The sequence below is a fragment of the Gymnogyps californianus genome, chromosome 2 (genome assembly GCF_018139145.2).
Source record: "Gymnogyps californianus isolate 813 chromosome 2, ASM1813914v2, whole genome shotgun sequence".
NCBI classification, from domain to species: domain Eukaryota; kingdom Metazoa; phylum Chordata; class Aves; order Accipitriformes; family Cathartidae; genus Gymnogyps; species Gymnogyps californianus.
The window spans coordinates 52,210,879-52,238,488 of NC_059472.1; the positions used below are offsets into that span (position 1 = coordinate 52,210,879).

Sequence of the window (27,610 nt, forward strand, 5' to 3'; positions counted from 1 at the left end):
ATCTCCTTCAATAATTCTATGATTCTATGAAGTGAGGTCTGAGGAGCCTGCTTTCCAGTATCTTTTTCTTAAAAAAATCACAACAGATTTTCTTTGGATTCTCTAGCTCTCAAACTGCTAGTTGAGAACTCTAGGTCTCCTAACTCAACCTATTATTACATTAAGTTTAACTTGACTCTTTACCTTGAACTAAGCCATTTTCCAGCCAAAAAAAAAAAAAAAAAAAGTGTATCTGTAAGTGATCCAAACAAATCCCCATCTTTTTTGCCATGGAACATAATAGCAGTTGGCCGTGTTCAGAACACAAGAACATTCCTCAGTTACCTCTGACCTGCTCTGGTCAGATGTACAAAGCTTAAGCTAAAGTTACAAAAACATGTTTTCTCAATAGCAAGTAATTCAGTAGTAGCAGAAGTGGAACACAAAGATCAACTGAATACAAAAATCTTCTTAAAAATCATAATAGTGCTTCTCTCCAATAAAGGATGGGAAGAGGAAGAGAATGGTAAAGAACAGTGATCATCAGTTCAAAGCTCTGTTAAGTAAAAATAAGTCTAGCTGTAGAAACAGAGAAGGAATTACAAAACATCAGGAATAGGTAAGCCAGTAATGACTAGAGATAGATCACTGCAAGCCTCATTTCCAAAACAAAGAAAATCACAATCTGAATATTATCCTTCATATGGCTATATGGTGACATTTCATTTAACTATTTACTCACCAGTTTGACATCAACCCATTTCAAAAGAGGCCATTTCTTTTAAACTATTTTCTCCTTCTGTATTCATAGATTGGGGCTATTTTTCCTGGCACACATAACGACAGTATGGACACAAGAAGATTCACCAGTGTATTCTCTTATCTCTGCATGCTGGCTGAAAGAAACACAGTTTATGTGATTTATTTCAGATCAGAAAGGCACTGTGACAACACATAGAACAGACCTCATTTTCAACAAGCATTTTTTAATGAGGAATTTATCAGTCCCTCTCAGCATGAACTGCACTTTGGAACAGGGAGGACAGAATTGTTTCAATGAATTCATCCTGAGGCCAGCCTCCTTCCAGGCATATGGCCTCAAATACACTCGTTTTCTGTCCTTGGGGCAAAGGATTAGTTATGAATCATAAAACAGTTCTGCTCTCTGGCCCTTGTTAACTTGCCAGTCAACTTCTTCCTAAAATTGAGTTTCTCAAAGAACATCCAATCTCTAGTTGCCAATTTCTAGTTCTTCTTTCCCCCTTGCTGTGTTTTTCATAAAACCTCAACTTCCCACAGTTTATTCAGATAATCATTTGGAGCAGGAAAAGGTATGTTGTCATCCAGCCTCCATTCCTCTTTTCAGAATTGGAACTAAAAAGCACAACCCCCTTCTTTCCACACTTCGCTGTTTTTCCTCTAATATGGAGTATGTTCAGCTAGAATATGGCAGCCAGAGGGAAACCGCAACCCACATACTGAATCATCACATAAGAATCAATATGTCCAGAAAAATAAAACATATGGACACACATACAACTCAGTTATCAGAAAGATGCACAAGAGCATGTAATTGAGAACAGCAGTTCCCAAACCTCACCAATTAACAAAATAATAAGTAGAAGTGATTGATTGAAATAGTATAAACAAATACTTCCTTTTTATGCATGCTTTATTTTAGTCCTGAAAAAGGTTTAAAATTAATAGTACTGGGCTTATTAAGTTTCCTTAGAGTAAAATGTTTGATTATGAACATTAATCTAGAAAGACTGATTTTAGACAATGCAACAATGTCAATCCATCAGGTATCATTATTACCCTTTAATGCTCAATCTTCCATCCCAGACAGGCCAAACAACCTCTTACGAAGTCACTCGAGCTTTGCAGCCTTCCTATTAACACAAGCTCAGTGATGCCTCAATCACCAGACAATTTCTGGGTTGCCATCCAGTAACATGACAAGACCTGCAGACAGCTGCCAGTAACAGAACTCACTGTGTCTCTCTGTTGATGTGTGTGACTGGATATGCAATCAGCACGTATTTCTGATGACATACAGAAAGCACATCTAGCACACAGCAGAAAAATGGCCAGAAAGAAGACAGCGGAAAGCAGGTTACCAAAACAGTTCATGCTGCCAATAGCCTATTCCTTGAGTATGTTTGCAAAGCCTTCGGGCCAGATGAATTGCTTCAGGAAGCTGTATCTTACCAATAGGTAATACTGCCTAGTTTTATGGGGTTTGTACTACCCCACTTTACAACAAACAACAGAATCACTGAATAATTTGGGTTGGAAGGGACCTCTGAAGGTCAACCAGTCCAACCTCATACTCAAGGCAGGGCCACATTGGAAATCCTGTGAAAATAAAACACCGTTCTAATGTATTTTCATTCATGGCTGATTTGCATCAATAGTTCTGACTTATTAACCTGTCAAATTTAAATGTGTGGTTCTCAGTAATTCTCAGCTAGACTACAATGAAACAAGAACTGAAGGTCTGTTTCTTAAAAAGTCTGAGGCACAAAATACAGTTTTTCTCAAAGAAAATGACATGTTTTATCGATGCAAATACTTTATCCGTTTCCCAATACACAGTTTTTGCAATTTGGACAAACTACTAATGAACTACAAAGCAAAGATCCAGTCATGTGTCAAGGTTATACATTGAGGTTCATGCTGTACTTGTTTATATAGTGAATCAGAATAGAGAGCACAAGCTTAAGATATCAGTATCATCAGACATCAAGCGTATCAAAACTATGCAGCATCTGTTGCATTCCTCTCTCTTTTTCAGCCCTAAGACCCTGAACTGCATGTTTCTGAATTCAAAGTTGAGCCCATTTTCACAGGACAATTAATTAAAAAGCATCTGGAAGAATACTGTCTTTTACCAAAAGTAAGTCCCAGATCCGATTCTCATTTATTACACTGCTGGGACAGCATCCTTTAAACATGGTGATCAAAAGCAAACCTTTTTTTTCCCTTCAAACAGACATCAAAGCAACAATGTTAGGATGAATTTTCAACTCTTCTGAACCTACAGGTTATATAGATTTGCCTTTTTCAGCAGGAGGAACTCTGGCAACACACACATGCAACTTCACAAGTTCAACTCGGCAGTTAATCTGTCTGGCCTTAGCACATAATCAGAAATGGATTTACTACAGCGACAGCAAATGGAGCTGAAAACCTACACTGTACTGTGTAGGGGAGCGCTTAACCCCTATTGCAAGCACAGCCTCCCTCTTTCTACACCAAATCCACATCACAACTGGAATCACCCCAAAGCCAAACTTGACAGAAAGCCAGCCAGCCGTGCTGCAGATGAAAACTGAGCATCCATCTGCGCAGTCACCAGGCACAAGGCATCTCTCAATAAAACAACCTTGCTGGACAGCCAGCAAGCAAACACTGTTCATTATGATAGCTGAAAGCAACTAGAAGAATGCTCCCCCCCCCCCCGCCTCCGCCTTTTCTGCCACAAGGTCACATCTGCTGTTCAAAATTAAAGTGTTTTTTTGGTGGTGGGTTTTGTTTAAGAGCTTCTGAGGCATACTGTTTTGAATAACATTACTAGTGGCACATCTACTACACACTAAGAACTCCTGGTCTAGTCATACACACATATAAAGGCAAACTGTGAACACAATGTTAGAGTTCAGACCAGTATAAGCCATCTCAGCCAAACAATTATTAAAGAAAAAGAATCCTATGACCCATTAAGACATTGGACCATTATGATATTAGACCCCAGCATTTCTAATTCATGTCCTTTTCTCTTTCTCAGATATATATATATATATGTACATGCACACACATACACACTATCCTCCCTGGTTTGTCAAGTCTACAGCTTAGAGGACTTCTGGAGGAGGCAACTGCCTGTGCATTTTCCATGCAGCACCGAAAACACTCTCAGGCACGTAGTAAGAAGAGTATTGCTAAGTTAATGCTACAAAACAAAAAAATCTGTATGTTTAGATGTCCTGCTGTTTCATAGGAAAGACTCTATAGCTCTTGACACAAAAGCTTGTGACAGCTAACGTTTTAATCTGGATGCCCTTGAAATCCAGCTTGCCTCCCACATCTGCTAAAATCATGATTGTGGAGCTGGAGGAAGAAGGTGAAAAAAATCTGGCAGGCAAGTCATCTTCCCCCTCCTCGAGAGGCCTGGAAACTGAGAGCTGACTCTCCTAATCCAAAAAAAAGTTGGCAAGAGCTCACCTTCAAAATTTGCTGAAATTACTGCAATCGGGACTGTGAGGATATGCATATTTTTCACTCTGAACTTCTGCTTTTAAATACCTCATCAGTAGTTCTGTGTGCCTCTATCCAAGGCATTAAAGTCTTCTTGGATGGCTTTGCCCTTTCCCTCCCCTCCCTTAGGTTTTCTTCAAAATTGTTCCTCTGTGAGATGGTACTGATCACTTGGCTAATCCACCTAATTTCTTATTGTTCTCACAGCCAAAATTTTCCCTCTAAGAGATTAAGATTAGAAAGAGTAACAACAGCAATATCTTAGCATTTCATCGATACAAATACATTTTTAAAAGCATTTTTTACAAGACTAGGAAACCACCATGTTCTTAAATGTCACATACAACGTGACTGGCAGGAAGCTGTTTCCCTTTTCTTGGTGCAATGAAGGGCACTGTAGCTGTAAAAATCAAGACCTAATTCCCAGTCTTCTCAAAGGAATCACCTAGTTGCACTAAGAATTTGATTCTATATAAGTGGTTTAAAGAAATTACAAGATTAAGCTTCCTTTATGAAACAGCTGTTCTCAAAGTGGACTGAAAGTGTGAAAGGACAGGAGAATAAAGCCACCTAAGGCTCTAAAGGAACACAGAATTTGGGGGGCTTCCTGACAAGCTACAGGGAGATGGTCAGTGAGGCAGGAACAAAAGCAGTAAAAGTAGATGGCATGATCTCCTGAATGGCAAGAGTGAGATGCAATCGTGCACTGTGAAACACCATATTACAACCAACACCTTATCACCAAGGAGATAGTACGCAGAAAACTGATAGCAACAAAGTACTATACCAGCAGTAGAAGGACACAAGGCTCAGGACAGGGAATAGAACACTTGCCTCTCTGCAAATCCCAAACTGACAGCCATCAAGATAAGGTTTTGCCACATATGCTCTTCATCCTGAGACATCAGTAACATGGGTAGGCAACAGTAATGCTTATAAAACTCTGCTGTGAACGTCCCTATTTCACCAGTGACTCCAGTGTAAAGAGGTAGTTGCCCAGATGCCTTACAGCATCGGAAGCAGCTGAACTCAGCTACTGGGAACCGCTCTTCCTTACCACTATAACATCTCTCTCAAGTGGGTACAATGGAGGAAGCTCCAAAGAGCGTGGATCTCACTAAGCCAAGGACGCTGCGCCACATTTCAGTTTTTTAAAAGTGGTCATTTCCTCTTTAGTAGGAAGATTGTGGAGGATCAGGCATGCAGCAATTTGCAAACACTCTACTAATTACTCTCAACTGATAACACAACAAGGAAGGGACCATACAACTCAGAGTATACATAGTCTCACTGAGCATTGGCATTAAAATTGCATATGAACCATCTCTATCTTTTAAAAGACAGCTGGAATTAACAGAGGGAAAAAAATTCCACCAAATTAAAAGCATAATTTAACTATCAAACTCCCAGAAAAGGTCTCCTTAGGTTTCCTTATGTCTAGAGACCCGAGAGTCTACAAGAAAGCAAGTTTTGAAGTTGGAGGTAGCATTATAAAAGAAAGGGGGGGCCAGGGGGAAGCCTACTATCTCTCAAATATGTAGAACATTAGAGGGAAAACGTTTCATATGCACACTAATACTTCTTTATGAAGCCAAATTTAAATGCTGTATGGTTCTAGAGAAAGACAGCAGCCTAAACTGTCTTCCAAAGAAGGCTACTGATTTCTCCGAAATTTTGGTGGCGTACACTCCATTCAACAGAGAAATCGGTGCTGCGGAGGGAGATGCAGTAGAATTCAGTGCAGAAAGACAGAGGTACTAGCAAAATGTTCAATTGCATTTGCCACCCTAAATGCATCAGTTTAAAATAGCTATCTAACTAACCTTAACAAATTCACACTGTACATTCCAGGGAAGTCCTATTACTTTTGGTGAGACACACAGATGAGTCTTCATTTAAAAAAAAAAACCACAAACAAAAAAACCCCACTATTAATAGAGTGCATTTCAGACTGCAGTTACATTCAGTAATTAACTTCTTCATTTGCCTCAAAGCGCTCTGCTCAGATCACGCCAACGGTCTTGAAAAGAGCTAATTACAGACCATGATGGAGACAGGAGACAGAGAACAGCAGGATCTTTGCACAGCATTTTCTAAAACTAGTCACTCCAGGCTTGTTCATGGAACCACTACGACAGATGTCTGGTAATCTCTTAAGTAACAGTATCTTAAGTCTGCCCACACTTTTGCTGTTCATCGCTCCACCAGTTTGAAAAACTGCCTCAAAATAACCTCTCTAAAACCTTACATGGGAAATATTAATTGAAGGTTTCTATTAGATCTTGTCATACTGACTCAGGCTGCTCCCTACCATCTTACTCTTCTGGTGATTTTATGTCACACCATACAGTTCTTCCTATCTTTTATATTTTATGAACATTTTATTAGTTACTGTAGTATAACTGCAATTAAAAAAATTAAACATTAAATGCAAATTAACCAAAGCATTTGACAAAACATGCTGTAAGATCTTCAGATCAGGTATATGGGTTTTTTTTATTAAACCTCTGAAATGCCATGGAACTTAAAATGCTAACTCAATGAGAATTACATTAAATACACTTCAATGAAAGTAGTCATTTACACAATTCTCTATGGCCTCTCATGTCCCAAAAGAATTTCACAGAAGCTGTGACATTACCGTGTAACAGAGTAAGACAACAGAAACCAGCTGACATGGCTTCAGTGACTCCTGAAGTAATTACATTTTAGCATCATAGAATCATTTAGGTTGGAAAAGACCTTTAAGATCGAGTCCAACCGTAAACCTAACGCTGCCATGTCCACCACTAAACCATGTCCCTGAGCACCACGTCTACATGTCTCTTAAATACCTCCAGGCACGGTGACTCAACCACTTTCCTGGGCAGCCTGTTCCAATGCTTGACAACCCTTTCGGTGAAGAAATTTTTCCTCATATCCAATCTAAACATCCCCTGGTGCAACTTGAGACTGTTTCCTCTCATCCTATCACTTGTTACTTGGGAGAAGAGACCGACACCCACCTCGCTACAACCTCCTTTCAGATAGTTGTAGACAGTGATAAGGTCTCCCCTGAGCCTCCTTTTCTCCAGGCTAAACAACCCCAGTTCCTTCAGCTGCTCCTCATAGGACTTGTTCTCCAGACGCTTCACCAGCTTCATTGCCCTTCTTTGGACACGCTCCAGCACCTCAGTATCTTTCTTGTAGTGAGGGGCCCAAAACTGAACACAGTATTCAAGGTGCAGCCTCACCAGTGCTGAGCAGAGGGGGATTATCACTTCCCTAGTCCTGCTGGCCACACTATTTCTGATACAAGCCAGGATGCTCTTGGCCTTCTTGGCCACCTGGGCACACTGCTGGCTCATATTCAGCTGGCTGTTGACCAACACCCCCAGATCCTTTTCTGCCGGGCAGCTTTCCAGCCGCTCTTCCCCAAGCCTGCAGCGTTGCATGGGGTTGTTGTGACCCAAGCGCAGGACCCGGCACTTAGCCTTGTTGAACCTCATACAATTGGCCTCGGCCCATCGACCCAGCCTGTCATTTCTATAAGCAACTCCATACTTCTATGTGATACTTCCAAGACAACAACAACAGTGTACAAAATTTGGCTGTTCCCATTGTGAATAAACACTGTTCCAAATTTCTGCTATCCACAAGTTCCTCCAACAGATATTCTGTGTTTTTTCTTTTGGATTATAAAAACATTAATTATTCTATTAAAATATTAAGAGCCTAATGCTACTGGGTAGTTCACCACTATAAGCACCTTCACAGCAGGGCTCCTTGGTTTTGGGTCATCTTCACTACCTACCTGCAAGTTTGAATCTATTAACAGCGGCTATACTAGCCATGCTCGGAGTTGCAAATGACCCTCTGTAATGACTCACTGAAAATTCATGTACTAGTTCTCTCCTTATTATATGATGATATTTTCAGAGTTCTTAGAAACAAGATATGTTTGGGATATACAAGACGTAAAATTAGTCCATGAATGTATCTCCACATAGAATATAGCATGAAACAAAATGATCAGGTTTGGAATTTTTAAAAAATGAAACTGAAACTATATTAGGCAAAAGTGTTTCGAACAAATATTCTTACAAGCAACACTTTTCACAACACTTTAAGGAACGTCATGACAAGACAGGATTTGATGAAAGTCAATGATTCTTAGAGAAAATAACAACACATTAACTGTAAACATTTAGTGTTGTTTTATGACTGCCACTGTAATCTGTTTCAGAATATTAGAGATATCTTAATCTCTATATCTAGTGAACAGGACTATATCTTAGTTCACAGGACTAATTCTCTAAAAGACACCATTGTCAAAACGTCAAGGCTTATTACTCCTTCATTTGTCGGTCTTCTCAACAGTGCTCCTTCTCATGATTCCATTTTAGAAGCAAAGGAAAACGTGTCTTCTGCATTATGGGCGAGAAATGATTATGCAAGAATAGGCAAAACATGTACGTCTCAAAGAGGCTATCCATCTGAGGTATAAAACAAAAAATCTGAAGTGTTTTTTACATTAATGATTTCACAATCCTTTTTACAAGAGTAAAGATGTGATGCCTTAATATCATGTCCAAGCTCCAGGTTTTGTTAATTACATCCTACCTACCTAAATGCCCCCTGTAGTTTCAATTAGACATGGTATTCTTCTTCACTTCCCGTCTTGATTATTGTGCACTGTTGCTAAGCGCTAGTTAACAGTTGCCACATTCACCCAAAGTTGGCTGCACTTCAGTGGTCATTCAAAGAATTAAATACAAAACATATGGTACAGAACCATACAAAGCATAAAAGCACTTCTAAAAACCACTCTAAAATGCTTAATATGAAAGATACTACAAAAGGTTACACCGCTGAAAGTAAAATCCTTACAGTTCTATGCCCACTTGAAATTTCCTAGAAACACTGAAAATTAGAGAGAAATGCATTCAATCTTTTTTTTTTAGCTATCACTAATAAGATTTCCTAGAGTATATTTTTGACATTATACTGAGTTTAGTTTTACACTGAATGAACAGCCCAGCATTCATAATACGATAGGCTTCATGGTATAGAGATTTTTCCAGATTTCCCTTAAGAAATTGTTTCATTCCCTATATCCTACAGCAACTAATTAGAGTCTCCTAAATTACACTACCAAGTTTTCTTCTTCCTTGTATCTGCAAAATACTTTGGACATGACTTGTTGAACCACCAAATATCAATGCCAATAGTTATGTGTTTAACAAGACCTTGAACCAAATGTGCTTTTTTGAATTCCAGACAAACTTTTCACAGTCAGATCACCCCTCCTTTCATCTGTGATGTCCTCATGAGATCTTAGAAAACTTCACATATTTTAATTATTCCAGTAAAAGCTCAGTAATCAGGTTGCCTATTACTGCTTATTTCCTTTAGTATTACATCCTAGGCTTAAAAACTGCCTTACCAAAAAATCATCACTATTTCTGACTGTTACATTACAGCCAAACCCAACTAATAAAGATTCCTGGTACATACATACTGGTTTTTATAACTAAATTCTTTTTCTGTTAAACACCTCAGCCAAAAATTTGTTTTGCACAAACACTACCAATAATAACCAAAAACACAGACTGTATTTGTTATCTGTATTAACAGATGTACAATTAAACCTTCAGGGTTCGGAGCCCACCCCTGTAAACAGGTAGGCACATACTGAACATTATTCATTGACTTTCTGGAGCATTTTGTTGGAAATACTTGAGAACATATAAGAAAAAGTATGCATATGTTCAAAATCCACAAGTGTTAAAACAAGGAATAAACAAACATTTCTCAATAGTTCTGAGAATCCTCACACAACCCTTATTCCTTTGCAAAGAGGTATTTAAAAAGTTAATCCACCAGCTCCATAAGTGCTTTTGTCCTACTCACAAGCAAATTCTTCAGGATAAGGTTTAATATTTTCAAAGAAATGGTTTTTTAATCCCACTAGTGCATATGTAATAAGCTTTTCAATCAATAGAAGACCCACCCTTGTTTTTCTTTAGAGGGCATATCCCTTAACAAAAACCAAACTTAAGTGTGCATTACAGTATTTAAAAGTGCAGAAAGCTTTAGCTGTCCTCTCAGAGGTCACACATATAACTATATCTGCAACTGAAATATGCACCACTTGCTTCACTCTCAGCTCTAAACAACAGTAATAATTGTAAAAAAACCAAATTATGCTTCAGTTATTCCTAATCAGGAAATAAAAGACAGCACTTTCTTCTTCAGCAGCCTTTTACTTCAATTTTTTAAAAAGCTCTTCCTAACAAGCTATCAATGAAGTAAGAAGAATATGAAATATTATTGCAATAATACTTAAAATATCATTCAGTGGAAAAGTTGTAAGAGTCACTAATTCAAAGAAAGCCAATAGAATTATGTAAAAAAGGTCATATCTTCAGGGTATTTAAAGCAAACATACTGACAAACAGCAGACATGGGAAATATTTTCCCACCAGGTAACTTAAAAAGCCTCCTGCACTTTAAACACATCTGACCATTGACAATTCTTAAATTTCAGAATATGGATAAATATTTGCAGGCTTAGGGCCTAAACAAACAGCAACCCTTGGCCCACCCTCTGGGCTGGCCGAAATCCTATGGTTTAAACAAAGTTTTCATCCTTAGGAGATTTCAGGAAAGCCAGGAGAAGCCCTGGGGAGGGAAGGGCCGAATCCCGGCGGTACCTAACCGCTGCCGAGGGCGGCGGGGCGCCCCTTCATACGTCTGTCGGCTGCCTTGGAGAGCCGGCGCTAGGTCCATCGAAGCCGTTCCCCCCCCCCACACACACCCCTTTACTTCCCAACAGCAGACAAGACCTGTCGGTCGGCCGTCACCACGGTGAAAGAATCGCCGAAGGGCCGCCTGTGACAGGGCCCTCGACGGCAGCCTGCCCTCGGTGCCCTCCACCGCGACCGTTACTGCCCGTGGGTCTGCCGCGTCTCCGGGGGACACCGCCGCCCCTCCGCGACAGGGACAGGCCCCCTCGGGAAGGATACCCGGCGCCCTGTCCTCCCCTCCTCAAAACCAGCCTGCACATGTCCAGAAATGCCCCCCAAACACACACCCCCTCCCCGGGCCGCCCACCGCCGGCGTTCCCCCCCCCCTCAGGCGAAGCCTCCCCGGGCGCGGAGGGCGAGGCAGCCGAGCCCCCTGCCGGCGGCCGCCCGCATGGCAGCGCGGAGCCGGGGAGCTCGCCGCCCGCTCTCCAGCGGAACCACCTGCACCCCCCGCGCCCACCCCGCTCGCCTCCCCCCCGCTACCCGGGGCTTTGCTGCTTGCCGCCCGCCCACAGGGGCTGCTTTGCTCCCGTAGCCGCCCGGCCAGGGCTCTCCCGCCCTCGCCTCGCCCCGTCGGCGCGGGGTCATTTCCCCCCCCCGGTCCAAAACGACGGTAACAAAGGGCTGGAGCCCACTCGGGGGAGGGCACCGGCAGCCCGCCAGTGACACCGGCCGCAGCTAGCCGCGCCGCTGGCAGCCCGCAGCCCCCCGCCGCCTCCGGTGCTGCGCGCCGCGGGGTGACTGACACCGAGCGCGACCCAGCGAGCGGGGCGCCGCTGCCGCCCTGCCGCCGCCCCGAGCCGCTACCTTTGTGCCTTCCCGAGAAACCGGCGAGAAGGCGAAGTAAAGCCCCGCGTCCCCCGCCGCTCCCTTACCTTGCTGGGCAAAGAGAGAAGAAGTTGAAGCGCTCTCCTTCCACTCCTCCCTCACTTCTTTTTTTTTTATTTTAAAAATTTTTTTTTTTTTTTTTAAATTTCCCTCCCTCCCTCCCCTCACACCGAGCAACGGCGCTCGGCAGTCCCGCCCGGCACCCTCGGTGCCACCGTCTCCCTCCGGGTCTCGGTCTCTCTCTCTCTCTCCGGCGGGAGGAGGGGAGGGGAGGCGAGGGGAGGAGAATGGGGCGGACCCGCAGGTGCCGCCCCTCCTGCTCTGACAGCGGGGAGGGAGAAGGGGTCGGGGGGGCGGCGGGCGAGGGGAGCGGGCGGTGGCCGCGGGGGAGCCGTGCTCAGGTGAGGGGGTGTGCAGCGGGCGGCAGGGCTAGGAAAACGGCCTCTCCGTCCCGGGCCAGGCCCTAGGACGGCGGGGTTGGGAAGGTGGGCGGCCGCGTCGCGCCAGGAACCGAGGTGATGGGTTGGGAACGGGCGCTGGGGTGGACACGGGTTAGTGGAGGAGGCAGGCGGAGGGCAGTGAGGCCTGGGACATGGCGGCCGAGGCTCGGTGAGGAGAGAGCGAGCCGGGCTGCTTCCAGTCTGGGAGGGAAGGGACGAGGCCCTCCACGGAAGGGAGCCAAGGAGGGAGCTGGGAAGCATCAAAACCCTGTCAGAAATCCAGCGTGGCTCGGTGGCCGGGGGAGGCAGAAGATGGCACTGGGAGTGCCATCTGCACTACCCTGTGAGAGGCAGCCCTGCGGTGCAGGCCAGTCAGGGCTGTGGGCAGAGTTTAAAGCTGGAGGGGTCACTTCATGTTTTGTTTCAGGGTTAGTTAGCAATGGAGCTAGTGCAAGAGCAGGAAAGTAGAAGCTGAAGGAGTTCAGCATGCTAGGAGGATGCCGGAGACCGACTAGAGAAGGGCGCTGTACACGTACTTGTGTTGGAGATTAAACTGAACAGGGCTCAAGGCAAGGCAGGTAGAGATGAGGGGCTCCGAGTGCGTTGGAGGGGATGGAAACAGAGGGATCTGGAATATCTAAAGCTGTAAACGGAGCCCGAGTCTGCGTGGGCAAGCAGCGGGTTTGGATTCTTAGTGTCTGTAAAGATGAAGGTCGAACTTAGCAGGAGCGTGGGAAGGAGACTAGAACTACAGCAGGGTGCTCTGAGGGTAAACATTCATTGAACTGGGGAAAAATTATTTTGCATTTTCTTCCTTTTACCTTTGATTGATTAAGCTACCATATGAACCATCTCCTCTCTTTTTCACTTTTTGCTTTTCAAAGGGCACATTTCTTGAGAGCCTTTCAAAAAGCCTTTTTCTTCTCTCAGGACCATAGGGCTCAATCTTATGCAGTGTCCTATCTTTCTGCCTCAACAGCTGAGAAAAAAGTGATAGTGACAAAAAAAGTGGTAGTGTTGTTTGTTTTCTTTGACAGGAACCTGCTGCTGTGTGACATTGAGAACAAGAAGATGTCCAGTACTTTTCTCACATCCTTTTCTTTTGTATTTGCTGGTTAAAATATCAAGTTCCAGCATCCTAGTCAGTGTTCTCATTACCACAGATAATGAGACTTTCCATCAAAAAGTGGGAGGGAAAAAACTGTCCCTACCTCTTGGAGAAAGTAGAGATGGCACAGCAATGGTGTGGCACTGCAGGACTGCTGCTCGGTCCAGAAATGAGAAATGGAGGTCTGTCTAATAGATAAAGTAGATGGTTTTGAACATTCAACAAAGTTAGCCTTTTTCTGCATTAATCACACTCTTTCTGATAGGCATTAAGGAGGTTTTCACTATTGGTTCTGTTTTGGTTTAATTTGAGCAATGCTTTTTTATGACATGCTGATTTGCACTTCATTTCATTGAATGGGATGCGAAAGTGTAGTAATGAGTGCGTATATCTGTGTAGATAAGTTAGAGACCAAAGGTTGGGGCATATTGTTACGCAGTCTTCATAGCAAACTTGCCAGGAAAGAGTCTTCAAGCCATCTCAGATTATGCAACACATATATACAAAATATATGCATCACTGCCTTTTATGCATCCATATGAATTTATATTTCTGGATACATGCTTTTTTCCTACCAACTTCTTTGGTAGGAAATACCAAAGGAAGTTGGTTTCCTACCAACTTTGGCACTTCTTTGTAGTACTTTGGTATTTTTTAGCTCATGGCTGTAGCCATGAGGTCCAGAACTTTCTTACATATATTCTCATGTCACAGTTGTTCTCAAAAACAAGGTACGTCCCAAATAAAGCTTTGCAACTAATTTGTTCATTCTGAGATTATGTAATTTTTATGTGACTAGCTAAATCAGTTGGCTTTGACAGGACTATTCACATACTTGAATTGCTTAGAGCTGGGCTTCAACGGTGGATTACCTGAAGACATGCTACCTCCATTAGCCTAACTGTCTTGGTATCTGTGTATTTATGAAGTTGCTAATAATATGACCCTTAACAATAGATAGCTAAAAATTTAGCTGAAGCAGAATTTAAGAGATTTTGCCAAGTCAGATCAGGCTTTAGGATCAAGTCCTAAAGCTTTGCCACTTTGCCTGTTCTAAGTTGTACGCTTAATTTTTCTGGATACTTGGAATTAGATAGCTGCAAAAGAGTTTAGGCTGCTTGTATGCTGTATATGTCAACTATGTTGTTGATACTCTGCAAAATATAATGGAATTAAGCAATATCAGTGTCAGTCCCTTGAGAATTAAGCAATATCAGTGTCAGTCCCTTGAGATAATGTTGCCATGTGACCATGGACAGATTTAGACAGTGACTTTATTATTACTCTTAAAAGTTCATGAGAGATTTGAAAGCGTATCAAGGCGCCTGTAGAATACCTGCTATAGCATATGATCATTCTAACCTAGATTACTTAATTATATCTAAATTGATCTCAGTAATTGCAGTCTAGATTTCCTTTGACATTTCAAACTGTTTAATTTTACTTAGAGGTATCTACTGAATTAGTGAGAATTATTCTGGTAGCTCTAATGCAATAACTCTTCTTATTTGGACTTATTTTTGTTTTGCTTTTTTGAAAAGGAAGAAACATTCATTATATGTTTTCTTCTAACTTTCTATTTTGACTATCAACATTTACAGCTTGTAGGGTGGTTTCATCTGTACCATCTGTGGGCCATATTGCACATCAGATGGCAGGATAAAATCCGTAACAAGAACGTTTTGGGACATAAAAGTCTTTCAGGGTTTGCAGCCATGATGTTCACAACACAAATGTGCAGAGCCACTCATGTATCTGAAACAGAAGACACAGAATGCCAAAGCAGCTGCTGGAGTGAAAAAAAGGAGAGACCACACGGTTTGGGGAAGATACAGGCATCGAGAACAAAAGAACGTTTGAGGGAACAAGAAAGTGCAACTTCAAGCAGTGAGAAATTGGAGTCAATCATTAGGAATTATTGACAGCACACATGCAGTCACACAGCAATTAGAGGCTCGCTTTGGGAAGCAAGGTTAATTAATACTGAGGTAAATAGGCAGCATCAAAAAAGCACCTGGTTTAGCAAGCAGCATTTTCTGATCCCTGACTAGGCAACATAGAAGAAAATTGTCAGTCATGGGTTGGGTTTTGGCCGTTTTCATATTCACAAAGCAAGATACCATCACCTATATTATCTTCTGTTATAAAGGACTGTGTAAGAACATAATATGACACTATAGTTTGTGCAAAGATTGATGGGCTCCCAGTGGAACTACAGAGGTTGATAGGTACCCTTCAGTCCTGAGCCTTCATAATGGATTGCATTTCCCCCTGCCTTTAAGTATCTCTTCACTTTCTTCATATTTTCTGGTTTTGAGAGCAATAGGAATACGATCCTTTTGGATACAGTGTTCTAAATACTGTGGATAGTAGGAATTGACAGTTCCCCCCTTCCTAGCCATGAGGGCAAACTTCCCAACAGATTTCAGCGTTTTCTTCTTGCCTGAAAGTGAAAGTCATCAGTTCATCTTAGATCATTCTCTGAACTACAGCTTGTATTTGTATTTGTCATGCCTGTTACATTTAAATATTCACTGATAACTTGATGTATCCAACCTCAGAAATTAGGTTTCAAAAAACATAAACAAATAAATAAATAGTCACACAAGGGAACACTCTCCTTTAATTTCTTGTTATTCATGAACTATTGATTTCATACATACTAAAACCAGTAATTTCTATCCAAGAAACATTAGTATGAATGTTTTATTTGATCCAGCCTACCAAACCTTTGATATTAAACTTTGCCTGAATGAAGTGTCTGAATTCCGCAGACCTGGTCTTGCCATTGTTAAAAGCTGACTGCAAACTTTGCTTTGACTTCCTTTGTTGGGGCTAAAGTGAATCCCACCATCCTGATGGGTAATTCTGGTATGAGCCTTCTAAATAACTTTCATCGTTCTGCATGAATCACCAGTGGTATTTTATGATTCATTATACCTTTATCCCTTTATTATTGTGATGTGAATTATTCTTTCTCTAGTTGTAATACTGTAAACTTGTATTGGGTCTATTTAACATCAAGGCATCTATGAAATGAGTACTATCCAAATACTTAAGAGCTATTCCCTAAAAAACATTTATTCTAAATGGATGAAACAGGTGGATAGGATGAAACAGAAGCAGTGCTGGAGATGGGGAGCTGAAGTACGTAAAATTAAATGTTTTTAATGCAGACACTCTGAGGGCAGAGCTAGGAACTGAACTCAGATCCCCTGATGCTCAGACACTGCTGTAATTCCAATGTCATCGTATCTAAGCTTTCTTATCTCTATTCTTTTACTGAAATGTTCTTAAAATACATATTTTGGCATTAGTGTTTTTAGCATTAATATTTAGCACACCTCCTAGAAAAAAAATTGATAGTGTACAGTAAGATGAAAGAGACAGAGTGTTTCTTACAACTAGTAAGAACATACTTGCTTTATCTTTCCATTACTTGCTCCATAGAAATTGAGCAACTAATCAGCAGGCTTTCCTGGAAGTTCAGCAGTAGCACATAGTCAGTGGCACACATATACTTTCCATTCCTTCTTGATTTTGATTGGATTTTGCAGAATGACCACCGTTATGAGATAATAATTTCACAAAAAGAAACGGATGGTTGTATAGTCCTGGAGCTAATTGCTAGAATCTCAGTCGCCCTGACTGTAGAAGCTATAGTCAGATTATCAATTTTTTTAGAACTTCCTATAAAATACTTGGTATTGCAATGTCAGCTCTTGTTTACAGGTTGGCAACTGTACTCCATCTATCATGCAAGACACAGTAGGATGCCATTTCCTTTGCTAAGAAGCATGCCCTTAACAGCAGACTGTATGCCAGCAAAAGGGAAAATGCATTACCCTGCCTAAATCAAAGGTATTCTTTGAACAGGAAGAACTTTTGGCATCTGTATAACTGTGCTGAGTGAGAGAGTCTGTAACAGTGTTTCTCTTCATAATTTTCTAAATAATGTGTGAAATTCAATTTTGTTTCAGATAAGGCAGTGCAAAAGGACTACCCTTTTTTAGTGCTATCAGAGCTACTGTGAAAAAGTAAGTTCTGTGTTAAGGAAAACTCTGTAAGCTAGCATTTGTCAAAGCTGAGCCTCTACATAGTTTTTACAGGTTTTCTCCTTGTATAAATTTTGATTTCAGAATTCATTTCCAGAATTCACTAATCTTTCAGTGGAATCCTTTTTAGTAACTAATCTGTGCATTACTTTAGACTGTGGCTGATTGTAATGAATCATATGGTGTGAATTCAGGTTTTATGATTGAGCCTGGTTTCTATACACCATGGAATTAGCATAATCCATTTTGACCTCTTTCAATGGGAAGGTATGTTCTGATTTTTTACTATACAACAAAATGTTATCAATACTCCCATCATTTTTAAAAGGAAAATTAAAAGCATGGTAACTGATTGCTTTAAATGATTCAAGAAGAGTTTTCTGATTGTAGTTGGATATGTTCACTTTACCTAGATTATAAAGAATTTCCATGTATCTTTGAAAGCATGGGTAGGATACTCATGAGGTCTGTAGATCTGAGGACTTTTTTCCCCCCCAGGGATATCTAGATACAGGTTAGTCTTTTGTTCATCAGGAGATATTATAAAAAAAAGAATTTTGCCATGGCTACTTAGATAATTGTGTGTAATAAAAAGGAATGCTACCTTCTGTTTAAATGTTTTCAAAGTTCAAGACCATTTGAAAAACAACAAAATGGAAAAGTAGGCACAGTACTGCGTATTCTATAAAATACTCAGCTATACTCTGGCTCTTTCACCATCCCCTGGGTTGCCTCCTCAGAGACACCACTGCAACTTAGATCCATTACCCCTAGATGACATGTCTGCATTGCCAAACACATGATCTAATCAAACTATTTTATAGCCTAGAGTGAAATAATCCTTTTAAATAGGGCTTACTTACAGAGGAGGTAGTCTTGCCTAACTTTAAGCTGTCTAAAACTTGAGCTCTAATCTATCTTTATTTATAGACAGTGAAAATAACTTGGCAGCTCCAGCAGGCAGTTTCATCCCATTCTTAAATGAACACCTTCAAAAGGCAACCCCTCTCCCCTCGTTCTCCTCATTGACTTTTGAAGGAGCTTAGAGACCTACATTAGACTGCACACCTATACACCATCAATACTGGGTGAATGCAGTCCCTCTCCTTGTGATCACCCGATCACTTACCACAGGCATATAAAAAAATTCCCCCTGCTGTTCCCCATTTGACATGCGCAACAGAACCACTTGCAGGCATTGTAAGTCCCCTGGCTTGTTAGTCATACGCAGGAAAAGGACAAGTGGCAATTGCATATAGGCAATTAAAATTAGAGCTTACAAAGGTGGTTTTTTTCATGGTACCGACATGGTTTGATGAGTGAAGCTCAATGGTAGAAGTTTTTTAAATTCCAAATTTGCAATGTTTTCTGTAGCTGTTATCAGTAAGAGCAGTGAATGTCATCAAAGTCAATATGTCAGTGCTGGCTGATGTTTGTTGGGATATTCTGAACCCATCTGGGGAATGGCAGTGAGTTCACTTGCTACTTTTATTTTTGCTGCCTTTTTATAAAATAGTTATCTGCTCTTCATAAGAGCTCATGAACTAACAAGAATGTTAACAATAGCAGAGAAAATGGCCCTGAATCCCTAGTGGAGTCAAGCCATGGAAATTGGGCATTTTAAAGGTGAAAAACAGACATCTCACAATTACAGTACCCATGGCCTTAGTGTAATGTTTGTTGTGCAAGGCATTTTTAGTGTTTTAAAAATCGCTTTACATTTTTCACTGCCTAGAATCTATGGAGGTTTATCTATCTAGGGTATCAAACTTCCATCTTGGTTTGTGACTTTGTTTTGTTTTCGCCAGAAAGTCATAGATGTGTTTGAGCTTTTGGGGTTTTTACAAATGGAAAATATTTTTGAGGTGAGGTGGAGAAGACTGCACAAGCCCTAACCATTCTTGGTTTTGTCACTGTTCCCTTTACACAGACAAGATTCCTACTTAAAGCAGCTTACGGTAAATTACCCAGGCTGTGTAGCTGCCAGAACTAACAGTCACTCCCCTCCCAGTTTTCCTACCAGGTCCACACACATCATGGTAGACGAGGCTTTATCCTAATGAAAAGCTTAGCTGCTAGGAGTCCAGCATTCGCTATATCTTAACAGGCTCAAATGCTGTCAACAGCAGATCTCTTAGTCTTGTGGAGGCAAATCTCTGAGCCTACAGAGCTATCTACTCCCATATTTATAAATTCCCCATCTTCTCCAAAAGAAATTACGGAGGTATATGAATGCAGAGACAGCTTGGCTCAGTTCTCTTGAAGCATAGAAAGAAAAGTAGGTGTGTGCTGTGGGGTGTGACCTGCCAGCTGGCTTTTCCACAGTGAAGGTTTCCCACAGAGCTTCAGAAACATGTCTAATAGCCGCCACGCCTCTCTTGGGCAGCTTCTAGGGTCTTGGCGTTGAGCTGTCTAAACCTGCACTCCGCAGGTGTGCAGACACAGAATATTTTAGCTACTCATCTCCCAGCTGTTTCTCTTGTTTCTCAAAGAAAAAAAAACAACCCAACAAGTTAAATGCTGCAGTATCTATATGCCTACAAACCTCCTTGCAAAAATAAATTTATATGAGTTATAATGTATTAATTACAAATACTTTTGTCTAACTACCCCTCTTCTTTTTCTTTCTCTGTCTGTAACTTTCCTGGGAGATTAATTTAGGTTCATGTCTCGTAAATCTACTGGTTTTAATACTGACTTACATTCATCTGGGTGTCAGGGAAGTCAGTTGTTTTGTCAAGATTAGTATAATTTAGCGTCTTTCACTATATTACCATCTCTCAAGCACATGGTACTACCAAATGCACAGTGAGTTATGTTTGCTAACAACTTGCTGTACAGCTTTTGCATTTCTGCGGGTCTTCTGGTGGCGTCAATGAAAGGGAATCAGTGGAGGGTCCCTACTTGCATTTTGAAAGCAATCTGGGCTGGGATTTGTACTTGGCTTGGTCAGCAGGGAAGGCTGCTGCACTAACTCCCGGCATCGCTTCGCCTTGGAACCCGCAACAGCCCCCAGTCCCAGCTCAGACAGGCTTGGATCCTCATGACTGCAACGTGAGGTTTCAGGTCATGTTTTATTTACATATTGGTTTTTTTGTACAGGTTTCTCAGTACCTCCTGCCAGTTAAACAGACAGGATTGTGATTGCTGTCAGGAGGGAAGGAAACCTGCCTGTTTGCACTGCTGGTTAGAAACAGTTCCAAAACCAGCTGCTGTCCAGTCAGCCAAAAAGAGGAAGAAAATCCCGAGGGCTACAAAAACTGGACTCATTAATGCTGTGGGTTATTTTTAATATAAAAATAGTTAATCTCTATTCATTACCATTATTATGTGTTTATTGTATAGAATGGTCTCATGTCCCAGCAGCTCCAGAGAAGGGGTAGGTCCAGGTTATGCAAAACAAATACCTCTGGGTTTTCTAGTTTGTTTACAAGAGTTTTTGTTCATCTGAAGTAACAAAAAGCCAGCTAAGTCTCTTACTATGTTCACTTATGACACTTAGCAATCTATGAACTTGACATAAAATATTAGACCACATAAACTGGACTTCTGCTTCCAGAGCAGTAGTGTTTTCAAATCAGTAATCCTACTTGTATGGTATCTCTGCCCTTGTTTGCTTGCCTTTTGTTTTGTTTTGTTTTCCCTTAGCCCTTGAAGAAGGATTTTCCTTATAGGTAAATTCAGTTTTACGTAACATTTTATAGTTGAAAATCAGAAGATTCCTCTTGGGTTTTGGCACCGCAAAATTAAAATAAGGCATACTGCTGTCTGGCTCAGCAGGAACCTCTTCAAAAGACTGCCTGAGAGTAACACTTTTCCTAAAGTACCAAATGTGCTGTGTGGTGTCTTACAAATGGTGGCTCCAGCTGTGGTGGGAATTTTCAGTGTTGCCAGACATCTGTACTCTTGGTGCTTGGGTCCTGTCTACATCTGCTGTGATCATCAGCACCAGGAACTTGAACATTATGCAAAAGTAAACTTCAAAATCACAAGACTTTGAACTTTTCAATTCCAAATGAAGTTGCAGGTAGGAGGAAAAGCATATCACTTGTGAGTGGAAGACTTGAGGAAGGAGTCCAGTGCTATCGGCAAGTCAGAGTTGAAAGCAGACAGATATTAGGAATGGTTTATAAAATCCTTCAAGAGATGCTGCTAGAGGGGGAACCAGAAATTACTAAAACTGGCATGAGAAGATGGACATGAAATGGAGACAGGTAAACACAATGATCATTAAAGTATTGGTCGAAACAGAGTCTACTTTGACTTCATCAAACACTTTGGTCAACTACCTGGTCATTTAACTGCCTGCTGACTGGGAGAACAATGTTGCTACTCAAATCTTATCTGGTTTCACTGGAGACAAGTTGCTGAGCAACCAGTTAGACCAAGAGCACGCTGAAGAATGTAAATGCCACCTCCCTGCAAAGAAGTTTGTCCTTCATCGCATCACCATCAAGCATACTGCCCTCTCCTGTAAACACCAGTTGACACTTGCCTATCGGGGAACAAGAAGGGAAATTCCACCATGATGTTAGGAAAAAAAAAGCCTTTCAAACACTGGTTGCCCTGAAGGACTGAGGAATCTCCACTCTTGGGCATATTTACAACTTGACTGGAAAAGACCCTGAGCAGCATGTGCTAACTCGGCCCCATTCTGAGCAGGGGGCTGGAGCAAGTGCTCTCCAGGGGTCCCTTTTTTCTGTCATCAGTAAGCAACTGTGTACCAGCTCAGTACAAAAGAATGGACATTTTTAGGTACTTTTAACTTCCCAGTAACGTAGGCTGTGCTGCTGTAGCTAATATGAAAAAAATAATACAGTGGTGAGGTGTTAAGATGCAGGTAGCTTGCATGCACATAAACCTGCACACAGGGACATATACAAGTGTTGACGTTAGCTGTTCTGCGGGAAAGCAGTCCAACAGCAAAACAGGAGGGCGGAGGGAGGGGTGCCTGAGGTTGAAGAAACCCTTGGGAAAAGCGTGAATTCTTGTTCTTGCCAGATTTTGTTTCCAAGATGCTTGAATTGAGCCCCTGTATTCAGCAAGAGCTCTGAATTAATGGAAGGTAATATAACCAGCATTGAGAGCTGGTTGCACAACTCAGTTACACGCTAAACCCTTTCTTTCTGCACCTCCTTTCCAAGAAGCGCCAGAGGGACGAAATACATTCTCTCTCCTGAATGGGGGAAACTCCATCAAGTCATGTAGTCTGGTATTTTCAGAAGTCCAGTAAAAGAAATGGTCTTGCATTTATCCTCAGAAATGTGTAAGGTTTTCCTGTTTAAGATAACTACACTAGGGGACCTAATTTTGTCCCCAGTCACAGGGGAGACGCGTGCAAACCTTGACCTCAAAGGGACTTACTTCCATCTATGAGAAAAATTCAGTTATATTGAATGGTTTCAGTTCCAGGAAAGTAATACCTGTAACTATCAGACATCAATCTTTCAGATATAAAAAGCTCTGCTTTCACAAATTTTATCATTCTGGTCGCTATGTTACACCATTTGCTTGTCTGTAAGTGAAGTCCCTGGAACGTTAGGAGCTCCTTCTCATGTGCTCTGGGTCTAACACAGCAAAACGACACTGACCTCTCCCCCCACTAATGTGGCAACATCCTCCCTGACCCGAGCCTAGGAGAACTAGACCCAGCATTTCAGGATAATGGTGAGATTAGTGCCAAATCCCCAAATACTGTAACTTCATTAGCCTGACTCAAGATTCCTCTGCCTGTGCGTCTAAAGATTACATTACCCCTTTAGGTGCCCTTCCAGTGGGAGTTTCTATTCAGCTGCTGTGCCCCTCTTTCCCGAGTCTTTTCCGGAGCCACTGCTTCAAAGTACAGTTTCCCATCTTAGTACTGCGGCCTTCATTCTCTGTTCTTAGATATATAGCTTCATGTTTACCTGTAATAAAGTAATACATTGTATGCTTGCTTTCTGTTTACCACCTGATTACATCAGTGACCTATTTTCATTTCTGTTCCTCTGGTCTGTTGCAGTACAGTGAGTTTATGTTTTCTTCCGTATCACAGATCAAAATGGAAAATAGCCAGGAGACAATCCAGGTGGAGCTCCACTAGTTAACACCCCTGCACAATGAATGATAATGAACAATGATTGTTTAGCCTTGAGACTAACAATTGAGTTAACCACTGGATTTTGAACTATCTGATGTATTAATTTGCTATAACCTCTTGATCAAAGAACTGTGCAAAACTAAAGCCTCATGCTTTATAGTAGTTTTATATGAAAATAACTGTCTTATGAATTAAGGTCTTACTCTTCTGAAAAAGGTACCGGATTATCTCAGCAAAATCTACTTTCTGTAAATCCATGTCAGTTGGCATAAATAATGTATTTCCTTTTATTTTGGTATTTATTAACACAGTCATTTGGGGCAGCACGCATTTCAGGCTATGGACTTCCATCAGGCCCATAGCCAGAAGAATCCAGGCAATGTTGGGCTATGGGCTGGACGGAAGTTCACGGCCTGAAGTGCCGGGGTTGTTCTGTATACCTTTCAAAATACCATTCCAACGTGAGCTTCTTTCCCACCCCCTGGAGATCCCCTGGACTTCCAGTGCTTCTGAAAGTGAGTTTTAGTGACTCAAAGCACTCCTCTGTCGGCTCTTAGAAAGTTCTGGGATGCTAACAATACACATTTTCTGATGTTAAGATGTCTGGTATCAGTGGCTGTTGTTTAGAGCCTTTGGAGGCAGCTACTGTTTCCTCTGCAGCAGTGACACCACTTGCTTTTTTTCCAAAATCCAGAACTGGGGTATTCATTGAAAATCCTAAAATAAGTGCACTGCCAACCTTTGTTCATCTTACGGTTTATACTGTGCATAGACAAAAATCCCAGGTAACCTTGAGTCAAAACTGAGAGTCTTGACAAATCCCCTTGAAGTGTTTCCTAATGAGAGCACAGTTATGTTGGCTGAAGCTTCTCACCTGCCTACTTCACTGATGGCGTTTCTACCATCCTATATAGCAACTAATACATTATTCAGATCACTTTGTTCTTGCAATTTTAGAGCTGCATTCTTCCGAAATGGTTACGATCCGTATTTCTGCTGCTCTTCATCTCTGCAGCATCCTTGCACTCCTGTGGTTCTACATGGCACCAGCCTTCTCCCGGCTGCCCACAAGCCAGCCCTTCTCCCGTCTGCCGCTTGTCATTCCCTCCGTTCCATGGAAATCTTTATCTACCCTCCGGAGAGAGTTTCGTGTCTGATCGGCACAGCCTTCGTGCGGGAGACTAATATATTAAAGCGTTCTTACAACGCTCCAGGGGGAAGCCCTTGGGAGCCAGGGGGGCATCCCTCGGCGGTGCCTGCCGCCGCCTGCGAGCCCGGCGCTACCCCCGCTGCCCGGGGTCCCGGGGGAAAGGGACGGGGTCATCGGGGATTCACTTCCACACGCAAGCAGCTCCAAGGGCGTCATCCTCCCATAAAACCTTTCCTCTGCGCCTAAAAACATGTTTGGGTGGTTTTTTTTTTAAATATTGGTTTTTTAATAGATTTTCACAGCTCCCCACACGCGCCAGTGCCTCACAAACAAAACAACACAACAAAACAAAAACCCCAAACGCCTAACAGCTCTGCTGATGCGCCCGCCCCTCGGGAGCGCTGCCGCCGGCCGCCGGCGGACCCGCGCAGCCGCACTGCCGCCTAGCGGCGCCTGCGCGCCCGCGCTGCCCCTCCGCCGGCGGCCCGCGCGGGGCGGCGGGGGAGCCTGAGCGCGTCCCGCTGCCGGCTTCTTGTCGGTGTCCGGAGGTCGGCCTGCCTGTGCCGCGGTGGGGCAGAGGCCGGGCGCCCAAGTCACCGGGCTGCGGGCGGCTCTGACTGCTCTGCGGGGCTGCCGTGGGCTGCCGTCTCCCCGGGAGCGTCGGAAGCCCGGCTGCCGCCTGGCAAAGGCGGCACCGCTTCTGCTGGGGATTGAGGAGACCCGTGGCGTTAATGGGAGTGAGTTTCATTCCCCTGAACAAGCTGGTTGCACTCATCCCTTTGGGGTGTACGCAAGCATGTGTGAGCACGGCAGGGGCTGCAGGAGCAACCTGGCCGCCCTTCGTGGCTGCCCTGGAAGAGAGCTCCACTCCGGGGAAGTGCATGCGTGCTTAGCCGAGTCCTCCCTTGTCGCCTCAGCTGCCTTTTCCTGCTCCCTGCCTTTCACCGCTGCAAATTTGTCGCCTTTCCCCTGAATTATACATCCCTGTCCTGGGGCACTGTTGTAAAATTTAAGCAGTTCTTATTTTCTCTACTACACAGATAAGTAATACTTTTCCTTTCTGTTTAGATGCTTGCATTGCTAGTTTGTTCCTTCCCTGTCCGGCCAGCCCTGCTGATAGTAAATGTCTGTGCGTGGACTCCTGGAGTGGGTATCTCCAAGTGAGAAGGTGTGAAATGGATGGGCATCTGATGGATGGAGAAGGCGAGGGGGCAGCGTCAGTGGAGGGCAATGGTCCGCAGGTGAAATCTCTGCCCTGCTGGAGAATGTGACAGTGATCCACATTATGTCTAATCGGTTGAAGTCCCTTGTCATTCAAGTCAAACTATGCCACAATATAGCAACAGCAAATGCTGCCTGAAGAGACCCTGTGAACCTGACCGTGGAGAGAGCCTGTGCATGTCTCGGGGAACATCTCTTCTCCTGGGATCTCTCCAAAGGATACAACACTGCTATGTCAAGCTACAGCTCATCTTTATAGCTGCTGGTACACTAACTAAGGTCAGTTCATGGGAGAAATGCTGGTTTAGCCTAACTTCTCTTCACCAAACGTCTCTGTGAAATAAAGCGTGCTTGACAGTACATGCGGGTGTGTGAGCACACCCCGTTCAGGATAGGGTGGAACCAGGATGTTGCCTGCCCGAGAATGTGAGGCTGCCGCTTGGCAAAGCACACAACCCCTGGCAACATGCCCAGAAAACTGGAGCACCCCACAAAAGAAATAAAACAAACAAACAAACAAAAAATGCAAGCAGAAAAAAGCTCTCCAACAGGCTTCCTTACTTGGGCCAGAGGCAGGTTATTTAATTTTTTTTTACCTTGAAGTCTTCCTGTAAGCAACACCCAAGGACAGAGAAGGCACTGCCTGCCTACCTTTCTCCCCTGTGGCCGCATCTCCTAGGACAGCCCACTCACCACCCCTGAATCCCCCTTTTTTTTCTGATGAGAGATCATTTAGGCTCAAACGAAGGGAAGTCTGCCCTCAAGTTGCCAATGTACCCGCTTTGGATATAGGTGGTCTCCTCAGGAACCGGCAGCACGTTTTTGCATCAGGCCATCCGTTCCTGTCACTAGACTTCTTGTAGTCACACTTCAAAGCTTTGCCCCTTCACTGCTCCAGTCTCTTTGGTGTCCACCCTGTGATATCCGCATGGAAATGGCATTGTAAACTCCATCGTGATGTATGCTGCCAACATGTGTCCAGCTCCTCAGCTGGACCCAGGCTGGATTTTGGCAGACAGGGCTAGGGAAATACAAAGGGTGCATGTGACTTCTAGTGTGCCTCTTAACTGATAGAAACCTGGCTCTGGCTCTGTGATCATCTCTTCACCATCTTCAGCATATGAGGATGGAGACAAAGGGTGGATGCAAAAGAAGAGGTCAAAAGCAGAGCATGCAAGACATCCGAGGCAGAGTGAAGTAGGTAGCCGGTAAGGGCTGCAGTACAGAGATGAAAGAGGCTCTGACTTGAATCTCCAGTTAAAGGACACCAGTGACCGGCAACAGTGACCTGGAGATGAAAAAATGACAAGAAGTCAAGAACTGGCTGATGAAACTTGTTCTGATCAGAACAAGCCCAAGATCCACCTGCACAAAGTTAACATTGTTTCAAACAGAATTCAGCTAAAATAATGATTTTTTACCAAAATGTTTTACAGTATATGACTGCAAACTTCTGGTCTGATACTAGAAGTCCTGAAGCCAAGTTTACCCTGTCCCCAAGCTACAGCTCCTTAAAATATCTTCAGTTTTTTTCTTTGCATATTTCTCATCTGACTGGTGGTCTGGTGCTATTTAGGTTATACAATTCAAAATAGCCATTTTTCTGAGGTGACTAGATTTTCAGGGAAGTGTTTCATGTAGGATCTAGCTGCAGTCTTTGAACATGACAAACAGTCTGCATTGAGCTACTTGATCGCACCAA

At 42.8% G+C, this 27,610-nt stretch overlaps 1 protein-coding gene across 1 annotated transcript in view; it reads right to left on the bottom strand.

The window, feature by feature from the left end:
• Positions 1-11,964, bottom strand: part of GREB1L (GREB1 like retinoic acid receptor coactivator) — a 145,345-nt gene extending 133,381 nt beyond the window's left edge. The window contains exons 1-2 of the mRNA XM_050891288.1: positions 11,903-11,964; positions 722-875 (exon numbers count right to left, since the gene is read on the bottom strand). The gene's annotated coding sequence lies outside the window, so the exon portion shown is untranslated. The remainder of the gene's footprint in view (positions 1-721; positions 876-11,902) is intronic.
• Positions 11,965-27,610: the final 15,646 nt, after the last annotated feature.